Here is a 7,962-nt window from a genome sequence, read left to right as displayed (position 1 = left end):
GGGGGGAAAAAGGGAAATTAAGTGTCAGACTGGGTAAACAACAGGCTTTCCTGACGTGTAATTCACGTTTAAGGGCTGAAACTGTCTTGACTTCATTGGGGTAACAATTCTGAGGTCAGGAACATTATTTATTTATTTATTTATTTATTTATATGTTTATTTACGTCTTTTATCTGTCGCACAAAGAGCCGCCCGTGGGTAGGTGCGGCTCTTCAGCAGTTCCGCGACCCCCGCGGCCGCCCCGGGCAGCCGAGCCGCGGTGTCGGCAGCGCCCGCTCCGCCCGGCGCCCTCGGGCAGCGCTTCCCCTCCGTGCCCCGCGCCCGTCGGAGCTCCCCGCCAGCCCTGCCCGGCGTCCCGGCCGCGCCGACAGCCCCGCGGGGACGGGCGTGCCGGCGCCCACCGCGGGGCACTGACGGGCTGAGGGACTGACGGGCAGGCACACACCCCGCAGCCCCCCGCAGCACAGGAAGCGCAACGGCGCACCCCGCCCTGGCGGCCGCGCCCCGCCGGTTCCCCCCGCGCTCACCGGGCTCTCCAGCCGATCGCTCTCCATCCCTGCACCGCTTCCTCCGCCTCCTCCTCCTGCGCCGGGGCGCCGTCAGCCCGGGCGGGCGCTCGGGACACGCAGGAGCAGCGCCCGCGGCGGCGCCCGGCGCAAAATGGCGAGCGGAGGCAGCGGAGGCAGCGCGGGCGGGCGGGCGCGGGGCAGCGCGGGCGGGGCGGGGCGGGCGCGGCCGCCGCTGCCGCCGCAGAGCGGAGCTGTCCAGCCGGCCCCGCCGCCCGCGCCCCGCGGGACACCGCCGCTCTGCCCTGCTATTGTCCTGGTCCTTGTCCTTCGCCAGGCGGCGCCGGAAATGCCGCCCGTCCCGGCAGTGTTGAGGGCTCTCCCGCTCAGCCATTGATCACCCCCCGTGGTACCCGTGTGATTGAATCGCCGAGTCGTAGAACGGCTTGGCTTGGAAGGGACCTCGAAGATCACAGAATCACAGTACCAACCAGGTTGGAAAAGATCTCTGCGGCCATCGAGTCCACTCTGTGTCCTAGAGCCTCCGCGCCCCGGAGTTGACACATGTCAACTAGACCTTGGTGCCAAGAGCTACATCCAGTCTTTCCTGAAATACCTTCACTACCTCCCTGGGCTTTGAAGAAATTCCCTGTCATGTCCAAGCTAAACTACTCCTGATGCAGCTTCAGATATTGTCCTCTCAACCCAAACATCTATTTCCAATCCCCAGGACACCTTCTAGAATGGATGGCTCAATCCTTCTTAAACCTGGCCTTACTCCAGGGTTGTAGCGCCAACAGCTACTCTGGGCAACCTATGCCAGTGTCTCCTCACCCTCTCAGTGAAGAATTTCTTCCTAACATATAATCTAAACCTGCCCTCTTTAAGTTTAAATTCATGATGCCTTTTTACACTACCTGGCCATGTAATAACTCCCTCTCCGTCTTTTTCATAAGCCCCCTTTATGTACTGAAAGACCATAGTAAGGTCTCCATGGAACCTTCTCTTCTCCATGCTCAGTAGTGCCAACCTTGTCAGCCTGTCTTCACAGGAGAGGTGCTATAGCCCTCTGATCATTTTTGTGGCCCTCTTTTGAACTCACTCCAACAGATCTGTGTCTGTCTTGTGCTGAGAATCGCAGACCTGGATGCAGTACTCTGGGTGGATAGAGCAAGGGCAGAGGAGAGGGGGATAATCTCCTCCCTCAAGCTGCTGGCCACACTTCTTTTGATGCAAACCAGGATACAATTGGCTCTCTGGGCTGCAAGTGCACACTGGTGCCTGATATCCAACTTTTCATCCTGAGAACCCTCAAGTCCTTCTCCTCAGGGCTGCTCTCAAGGACTCCTTCTCCCAGTCTGTCCTCGCATTTGGAATTGCCTCGATCCAGGTGCAGCTCCTTGCACTTGCACTTGCTGAACTTTGTAAGATTCTCATGGCCCCACTTCTCTGGTTTGTCCAGGTCCCCCTGGATGGCATCCCTTCCTTCTTTTGTGTCAGCTGCCCTGCTCAGCTTTGTGCCATCTGCAGATTTGCTGAGGGTGCCCTGGATCTCACTGTCCATGTCATTAATAAAGATGCTGAAGAGCACCAGTCCCAAGAGAGAGCCCAGAGGAAAACCACTCATCACTGGCCTTCACCTGCACACAGAACCATTGACCACAGCTCTCTGGCCAATTCCTTATCACTGAATAGTCCATCCATCAAATCCATGTCTCTCCAATTTGGAGATAAGTATGTCATGTGGGAATGTGTCAAAGACCTTACAGAGATCATCTCTCGGTCTTGCCTTGTCAACTTTTGCAGTCACCCCATCACAGAAGGCAACCAGTTTGATCAGGCACAATTTCCCCTTTCTGAAGCTGTGCTGGCTGTCTCAGACCACCTCCTTGTTTTTCGTGTGCATTAACATTTTTCCATGAGGACCTGTCCCATGGTCTTCCCAGGCACCAAGGTAAGGCTCAAAGTCTGTAATTACCCAGACCTTCCTTCATCCCCTAATCAAAAATAGGTGTGGTGTTTCCCCTTTTCCTGTCACTGGGGGCTTTGCCTGACTGCCCTGAGTTCTCAAATATCATGCAGGGGCATGCACCAGGCAGGTTTTGTGGCAGCTAGGATGAAAAAGAGGTGAAGAAGTGATTATGATGGCCAGCACCTCCTACCCTTCCCTTACAGCGCGTTGCCATTGGAAAAGGGGTAGTAAATACCCTTTTCACCATCCACCAGAACAAACTAAAAATACTTTTAAATTTCCAGCACTTTCAGGTTTTGGCAAGGGTGCACACACAGCCATTGCAGTGGCAATAGTTAACATAGCTTAAGCTAAGGGAGAAAGAACCAGTTAGAGAGCTTTGAGTGAAAGCATGCACTGTCCTCACATTACACAGGGGAAGGAGGTTTAGTTAATTAAAATACATGAACCCTGGATTATATGAATGATGAAATGTTGCCAGTTTGACAAACACCAAATTTGACCTACTTGCTTATTTGAAGAAAAACATCAGGATAAGAAGTTCCCTTATCCCCTGAAAACTACTTTTCATATGAGTCAATAAAACAAACACTGTTGACATGCCTTGCTTGGACATTATTTACACCTGGGTTTTGGGGCCTGGATGTGAAACTTGAATGGAAATTTACACTCACAAATCATGAAGACAGAGGTGATATTTTTACATCTCCAGTATAACAAAGAAGAACTTTCTACAGAAGACTTATAAAGATATTATTTAGCATTTACTTTAGTAACCAGTTTCATAAAAATACAGAGTGCTCTGGTTGAAATTATTCTGATAATGCCAGCAAATGTACAGTGTGTGTATTCAAACTGATACATGTCACTTAACTGGGCGTGGGGAGAACAGGTTGGTAAGGTCATATGTTGTCAGCCTTCCAACTATGTTTTGAATACTGATTTGCAAGCCTCTGAATAAGGATATTATCTCTCACCCTACCTCTGCTATTCCCCAGCTTCCTTGATTCCAGCTTTCCTTACCAGCAGGCTTACCAGTTTTTAATGAGCACTTGTCTGCACTAGCACGCTACCCACCCCTGATTGTGGCTGATGCAGGGCCACACAAACAATCACCCCCAGACGAGGACAAAGACCCCTGGGCTCTAAGGCTGCCTTTGAAACAGTAGGATGAACTTTTGTCTTTGGTGCCTCAGCAAGGAAAACCATTCTGAGCTCCGTGCCAAAGGTGTAGATGCCAGCACAGGTGGATGTTGCCGGTGCAGACAAACGTGGAGCACACATTTTCCCCTGGCCTCCTGAAGTCTTCAGGTGGACCAAAATGCCAGCTACTGTTACTGCCAGGACTTGTGAATTATTCCTTGTTCAACCTCTTAACAGGTCAGTAAGGTATTATCTTGTTTGTGTACCTGTTTGCTCTGGCTTCAGGGTGGTTTAGAGCAAGATTTTAATTACCACCTCCATTACATGGAAGAAAACGTCCTTGAAGGTCTCCAAAGGGCAAAACTCCCTCTTCTGCCCTCACACCTTGTCGTGGGGTGACAGCCTTTATCCCAATGTCGTGTGTTGTGTCTGGCAGCTGTGCCTTTTCTCTCTCCCCCCCCCGGCCGTCTTGCTGCGGCGGGGCGGGGAAGAGAGGAGGGGGTGTGACCGGACCGGGCACTTTGGCTTTTGGCTTTTGGCTGCTTGGCTTGGCTAGCCGCTTGCTTGCTTGCTCTCTGCTTTCTGCGCTGTTTTTTTTTTTTTTTTCCTTTTCTTTTGTTCCCTCTTTCTTACCCTCCCCTGAAGATACTGGACCGGCTCCGGACCTGACCTGGGACGTCCAGGACCCGCCCCGGAGTCTGCGAGAGAAGCTCCGCGCCCTCCACAACACTGCCTGGTTTCTTTTCTTTTCTTGTGTTGGGGAGTGTTCTTTTGTTACTTGTAAATAAATAGGTTTTGTTTTCCACTTTGCTCCTCCGAGAAATTCCTTCCCGAACCCGGTATTGGGGGAGGGGTGGTTGGAGGTTTGTTTTGTTTTGGGGGGCTCCCTCTTGGAGATTTCCCCTAATTTGTCCTAAACCAGGACACACCTTTTTACTAGCCTTTGATCCTCCCCTAGCTCAGGACTACTGAATTTGCAGTGCCAAAATTGTCATTAGCTTCAAGTGTTGGGAGGAAAAGCAAAAGCTAGAAATGACTGATACATTAAAAAGATAAGAGCACAAACCAAAGTCAGAAAAGACTCCTGTCCTTGGCTTCTGAAAAGGGGGTTAATAAGATCAGCATGACTACAGAAGTCAGGCCTATCTTTCTGCTTTGTTTCCAGCCAAAGATGTGCATCAATTGTACACCCGTTCTGCTCACAGGGGACACTTTTTGCCTGGAGTAATGCCTGGGTAGTGTTTAAGCAGCTCTACACATCCCTCAAAATTCAGCCCAGTTGCTTTGGCAGACAGGGCCTGACCAAGATTTACACCAGGCCCTGCGCTGCCAAGACAGCAGAAGAAAACAGTAACTAGGATGGGTGGGCATTGGCATCCTCTTTTCCACCCTACCTCAGGTTAAATATGCTTGTTAATTAAATAATTGATATGCAGAAATCTCCCAAGTGTCATTTGCATTGACTATTAAGATAGTTTGAAGAAGGATGCAGCACTGCTTTCCAACAAGCTGTAAAAATCCTACACTTGTTAAAAAGTGCAGCTAGAGTCTTACTGCAGGAAAAAACAAAAGCCTGTCCCAAAGCACCAGAAAGGTTCTGCCAACACCTCCCCTGCCTTCAGAAGGTCCTCAAACCAAAGCTTTTCAAGACATTTTAGTGCTGATTTTGCAACCACAGCTTGAGACTGAATCCGTTTCCTGCTGGTCTGTCTTCCTCTGCCTGAAAATATTATTGGAGCCAGTGCATCACTGTGGAGATATGCAGGATGAGAACAGAATTTTTCCTGAGCTAGTATGACTGACTGTCCTGACACACAAACACTTTTCTCCCTGTGCAATGTGTTTTCTTCCAGGAGGAATTCAGAGGGGTGTTAGCCCTCATTCCACTCTCTGTAAATTGTCAGCGATGCAATTTGCTTCTCTACTTACTTCTTTTCTCCTGAACAGCTGAACCTAATGAAGATGACTTTTACCCACAGGTTTCTTCCAGTCACGCAGGCTAAAAAATAAGGCAGCAATAAGGCAGGAATTTATGCTGCCTCAGAGAAATGTGTCTGTTTTGGCTCAGGAATAGAGGCTCAGTTTTGTCTTCACAAAGGCTGCCCTTCAACTGTGTGACCTTGAAGAGCTAGCGTGGATCTGTAGACCTTGGGTGTTTCAAAGTGAACATAACTATGGCCAGAGTATCTCATCATAAAAATATCCTAATCCCTTGGTTCAGGGTTGTTTGTCTTCTCTGCACAGAAGTGCCACAGGTCCATCATCCTGAAGGCTGGGCAGGTTTCCTAACAGATCCCATAACCTGATCAGCAGGACTGGACAAGTTCAGGATGTCCCATGTGCCACTGCTTTGCAGAGAGGACTGAGCAATAAAGACTGCACTCACTGAATTGCCAGTACAATGGGTCTGCAATTAGCTTTGAGTAGGATTTGTAGCTAGCATGTTTCAAAGTGTACTAAACGGGTTCAGTGTGTCTTTACTTTTTAACAGACTGCCAAATACACAGCACTCTGCTTCAGTTCCACAATGCCTGGAAAGCAGAAAAGGATCCAAGGACCAACTACACACAATAGTCCACACAGAGGACTCTGCTCTTTCCCTCCATATCTTGCAATCACTTGCCAAGCAATGGAAGAATTCTAATGCAAAAGCTTTCCAAAAATACAATACATTAAAATCAAAATATCTCCCAGCTCTAAATTTAGAGACAGTCCTATCTCTAAAGATATTATTACTGTTTAGCAGAAAGACAATGTAAGGTTATTTTGAAAAGTGTTTAGAATATAAACCATTTACATGAAAAAAAAAATATAAGCAAATCAGTCATGGGGTCAGTTTCTGACGCTATAAAGATGTGACACAATAAATAGTATAGTACACATGGAGCACATGAGGAGCTTCTCTCCTTTGCTTCAGACTTTGGATATCCCTGTCACAGAAGACAGGGAAAAAGCTGGCAGGGAAAAAGACAGAAGAAAAAGCCAGCAGCTCACCCCTGCCATGTCACATCCCATGTGCTTCTAGGTGCTTCAGGAAAACTGTTGGAGTGATGAGGACATGTCTAAAATGTGGAAACACACCTCTGTCACACAGGCTGACTAACCCAGCCAAGTAACTGATTAAAAGCTGTGAAGAAAGGCAAATTGGATTTTAACTGCTCTTGACTGGTTAGATCTCCATCTCAGACCCCCCTGAAGTATCTGACTTAATGCTGCTGCCTGACACTGAACTCCAAGTTATCTCTACATATTCTCTTAACCAGAGTCACTTCTTTGTGCAAATGCACAAATACCACATATTCTGGCATGCTTTTGAATACTCTGTAAAAGAAAGAAAATTGCTGTTAGAGGAGAATTCTCCTCATAGGGGCCCAAATCCCAAAGAAGCACTTTCCTGCACATAAGCAAGAAATATGCAAAGCCTTATCTTCTTTCACATGTGGAGCAGAGCTCCAGTTTGGCTGATCAGGCAGCCCAGAGCCACCTGCTAGCCACCACTAGCAAATGTTTCATTTCTCCTCTCTGGCTCCTCACTGTGATTTCAGTTTGAACCTCTGTATAGCTGTGTCCCTTTTTGTCACCTGGACAAAAGGTGAAATGCTACCACAAGAGAATTTTACATTAGTCATTATATGAAACCAGGCAGAAGGCAGGGACAGAAATCAGTGTCACCTGCAGGTTGCAGGTAGAGAGCATGCACAATTTAAAATGCTCTTAAAATTATTTTTATATATTTCTCATGCTCGTAACATAAGGGGCTTAGAGCTTGTTTCCAGTAGTATCTATTTCTCTAAATGCTTTTACTGGAGAATAGCCTTTAAAGCTGTTTCTTATAAACAACAAACTGTAACTTTCAGGTTTTTCTTCTCTTTGCTGATTTATGTTCGGCGATATCTCAGGGATGCCACTTGTTCAGTTTCTCGGCTGTTTAGGCTTGTAAGTTTTCTGTGAGCTGTTTAGGTGGCCTGGAAAGGCCCAGGGATGGCCTTGAAGAGCCCGGCGCTTCAAAGGACGAGGAGAGACTTCTGATCTTGTCTCGGTCTTGGTGTTTATTAATTGTTTATCTAAAAGATTTTCTTTCAGCCCGACAGAGGTCTGCACAGCAAGTCAGCCATGGGCACACTTCACAAGCCCCTGGGCGGTCACTTATCTTTATACCCGAAGTTACGTGTACAATATTTATCATTTCTCCCCAATACCTTCTACCGTTATTAACCGGTGCACTTTTAGTAATAACCAATCCCAAAGTGCCACCACCACCACAGAAGATGGAGGCCAAGAAGAAGAAGAAGAAGAAGAACAGGACACGCCCCAATTCCTCCATCTTACTTCTTTAGACCC

Source organism: Ammospiza caudacuta, chromosome Z (assembly GCF_027887145.1).
Source record: "Ammospiza caudacuta isolate bAmmCau1 chromosome Z, bAmmCau1.pri, whole genome shotgun sequence".
Lineage (NCBI taxonomy): Eukaryota > Metazoa > Chordata > Aves > Passeriformes > Passerellidae > Ammospiza > Ammospiza caudacuta.
The sequence above is the reverse complement of the archived record's forward strand: the minus strand, read 5'-3'. Positions refer to the sequence as shown.